This window comes from Arachis hypogaea, chromosome 16, assembly GCF_003086295.3.
Source record: "Arachis hypogaea cultivar Tifrunner chromosome 16, arahy.Tifrunner.gnm2.J5K5, whole genome shotgun sequence".
NCBI classification, from domain to species: domain Eukaryota; kingdom Viridiplantae; phylum Streptophyta; class Magnoliopsida; order Fabales; family Fabaceae; genus Arachis; species Arachis hypogaea.
Genome location: NC_092051.1, coordinates 41921050 through 41924945, shown reverse-complemented (window position 1 = coordinate 41924945; position 3896 = coordinate 41921050). Strand labels below are relative to the sequence as shown.

Here is a 3896-nt window from a genome sequence, read left to right as displayed (position 1 = left end):
AAGTGGATTTATGCATCAATTACTTACTTCTGTAAACCCTAGTAGCTAGTTTATTATAAATAGGACATTTCACTATTGTATTTGACATCCTGGATTGTATTTTGATCCTGTGATCACGTTTTAGGGGGCTGGCCATCTCGGCCATGCCTGGACTATCACTTATGTATTTTCAACGGTAGAGTTTCTACACTCCATAGATTAAGGTGTGGAGCTCTGCTGTTCCTCAAAGATTAATGCAAAGTACTACTGTTTTCTATTCAATTCATCTTATTTCGCTTCTAAGATATTCATTCACACTTCAACCTGAATGTGATGAATGTGACAATAATCATCATTCCCTATGAACGCGTGCCTGACAACCACTTCCGTTCTACATTAGAATTGAATGATTATCTCTTAGATTTCTTAATCGGAATCTTCGTGGCGTAAGCTAGAATGATGGCGGCATTCAAGAGAATCCGGAAAGTCTAAACCTTGTCTGTGGTATTCCGAGTAGGATTCAATGAATGAATGACTGTGACGAGCTCCAAACTTGCGATTGCAGGGCGTTAGTGACAGACGCAAAAGGATAGTAAATCCTATTCCAGCATGATCGAGAACCGACAGATGAATAGCCGTGCCGTGACAGGGTGCGTTGACCATTTTCACTGAGAGGATAAGATGAAGCCATTGACAAGGGTGATGCCTCCAGACGATTAGCCGTGCCGTTATAGGGCATTGGATCATTTTCCCGAGAGATGACCGAAAGTAGCCATTGACAGTGGTGATGTATCACATAAAGCCAGCCATGGAAAGGAGTAAGACTGATTGGATGAAGATAGCAGGAAAGCAGAGGTCCAGAGGAACGAAAGCATCTCCGTTCGCTTATCTGAAATTCTCACCAATGAATTACATAAGTATTTCTATCCCTATTTTATTAATTAAATTCGAAAACTCCATAACCATTTGATATCCGCCTGACTGAGATTTACAAGGTGACCATAGCTTGCTTCATACCGACAATCTCCGTGGGATTCGACCCTTACTCACGTAAGGTATTACTTGGACGACCCAGTGCACTTGCTGGTTAGTTACGCGGAGTTGTGAACCATGGTTTTGGCATCATGTTTTTGGCGCCATTTCCAGGGAAGGAAAGAGCAATGAACTTTACATAATTAAAGTGTAATCACGATTCCGCGTACCAAGTTTTTGGCGCCGTTGCCGGGGATTGTTCGAGTTTGGACAACTGACGGTTCATCTTGTTGCTCAGATTAGGTAATTTTCTTTTTGTTTTGTTTTCAAAAATTTTTCAAAAATCTTTCAAAAATTTTTCTTTTGTTTTCGAAAAAAAAAAATAATAAAAAATAATGTTTTCAAAAATAAATTATTCTATGGCTTCAAAACTTTCAAGAATGAATTCTAGAGTTTCATGGTAACATGTTGAATCCTATCTGGCTGAAAAGCCATACCCAAACTCCTTTGGGATTGGTCTTCAACTAATCACCTCAATGGATGTAAATCCATTCTAAATCTTGACTGGCTATTAAGCCATGTCTAACCCTCAGATTGGAGCTTTAGACTAAAGAGTACAAGATTCCTGGAATTCATATGAAAAATTTTGAATCCTTATTTTTTTTCTTTTTCAAAATGATTTTCGAAAATTTTAAAATAAAAATACAAAAAAATCATAAAATCATAAAAATAAAAAAAAATATTGTGTGTTTCTTGTTTGAGTCGTGTGTCATGTTATAAGTTTGGTGTCAATTGCATGTGCATCTTGCATTTTTCGAAAATTCTCATGCATTCATAGTGTTCTTCATGATCTTCAAGTTGTTCTTGGTAAGTCTTCTTGTTTGATCTTTGCATTTGCATGTTTTGTGTCTTTTCTTATTTTTCATATGCATTCCTGAATTCTTTATGTCTAAGCATTAAAGAATTCTAAGTTTGGTGTCTCGCATGTTTTCTTTGCATTAAAAATTTTTCAAAAATATGTTCTTGGTGTTCATCATGATCTTCATAGTGTTCTTGGTATTCATCTTGACATTCATAGCATTCTTGCATGCATCACATGTTTTGATCTAAAATTCTCATGCATTGCATCATTTTTCTTGTTTTTCTCTCTCATCATAAAAATTCAAAAAAAATTAAAAAAATATCTTTCCCTTTTTCTCTCTCATAAATTCGAAAATTAGATTTGACTTTATCAAAAATTTTTAAAATCTAGTTGTTTTTATGAGTCAAATCAAATTTTCAATTTAAAAATCTTATCTTTTTCAAAAATCAAATCTTTTTCAATTTTCTTAGTTATTTTCGAAAATTCTAAAAACATTTTTCAAAAATATTTTTCTTATTTTTATATCAAATTTTCGAAAATAACATCACCAATTAATGTTTTGATTCAAAAATTTCAAGTTTGTTACTTACTTGTTAAGAAAGTTTCAAACTTTAAGTTCTAGAATCATATCTTGTGATTTCTTGTGAATCAAGTCATTAATTGTGATTTGAAAAATCAAATCTTTTTCAAAACTAATTTCAATCATATCTTTTCAAAAATATCTTCCTATCTTATTTTTTTTAAAAAAATTGATTTCAAAATATCTTCTCTAACTTCCTAACTTCTTATCTTTTCAAAATTTGTTTCAACTAACTAACTAACTTTTTGTTTGTTTCTTATCTTTTTCAAAACCACCTAACTAACTCTCTCTCTCTCATTTTCGAAAATATCTTCTCCCTTTTTCAAAATCTCTTTTTAATTAACTAATTATTTTAATTTTTGATTTTTATTTTCGAAAATTACTAACCTTTTTCAAAAACTATTTTCAAAAATCACTAACTCTTTTTCAAAAATTATTTTCGAAATTTCCCTCTCTCATCTTATTCTATTTATTTATTCATCTACTAACATCTCTCCCTCACCCACCAAAAATCCGAACCCTCTCTCTCTCTCTTTCTGAGTTCAAATTTTTCTCTTCTTCTTTTCTTCTACTAACAATAAGGAACCTCTTTACTGTGACATAGAGGATTCCTCTTCTTTTCTTTTTCTCTTCTCTTTCTTATGAGCAGGGACAGAGAAAAAGGCATTCTTGTTGAAGCTGATCCAGAACCTGAAAGGACTCTGAAGAGAAAACTAAGAGAAGCTAAATTACAACAATCCAGAGACAACCTTATTGAAAATTTCGAACAAGTAAAGGAGATGGCAGCCGAACCCAACAACAATAATGCAAGGAGAATGCTTGGTGACTTTACTGCACCTAATTCCAATTTACATGGAAGAAGCATCTCCATTCCTACCATTGGAGAAAACAATTTTGAGCTGAAACCTCAGCTAGTTTCTCTGATGCAGCAGAACTGCAAGTTTCATGGACTTCCATTTGAAGATCCTTTTCAGTTCTTAACTGAATTCTTGCAGATCTGTGATACTGTTAAGACTAATGGAGTAGATCCTGAAGTCTACAGGCTCATGCTTTTCCCTTTTGCTGTAAGAGACAGAGCTAGAGTGTGGTTGGACTCTCAACCCAAAGATAGCCTGAACTCTTGGGATAAGCTGGTCACGACTTTCTTAGCCAAGTTCTTTCCTCCTCAAAAGCTGAGTAAGCTTAGAGTGGATGTTCAAACCTTCAAACAAAAAGATGGTGAATCCCTCTATGAAGCTTGGGAAAGATACAAACAGTTGACCAAAAAGTGTCCTTCTGACATGCTTTCAGAATGGACCATCCTTGATATATTCTATGATGGTTTATCTGAGCTATCAAAGATGTCATTGGATACTTCTGCAGGTGGATCCATTCACCTAAAGAAAACGCCTGCAGAAGCTCAAGAACTCATTGACATGGTTGCTAATAACCAGTTCATGTACACTTCTGAGAGGAATCCTGTGAGTAATGGGACGCCTATGAAGAAGGGAGTTCTTGAAATTG

At 34.4% G+C, this 3896-nt stretch overlaps 1 non-coding gene across 1 annotated transcript; it reads right to left on the bottom strand.

The window, feature by feature from the left end:
* Positions 1-3571: 3571 nt before the first annotated feature.
* On the bottom strand, positions 3572-3679 carry LOC112760695 (small nucleolar RNA R71). Its single transcript, XR_003181124.1, has one exon. It is a non-coding gene; the product is annotated as a small nucleolar RNA R71 (small nucleolar RNA).
* Between the last annotated feature and the right edge of the window lie 217 nt (positions 3680-3896).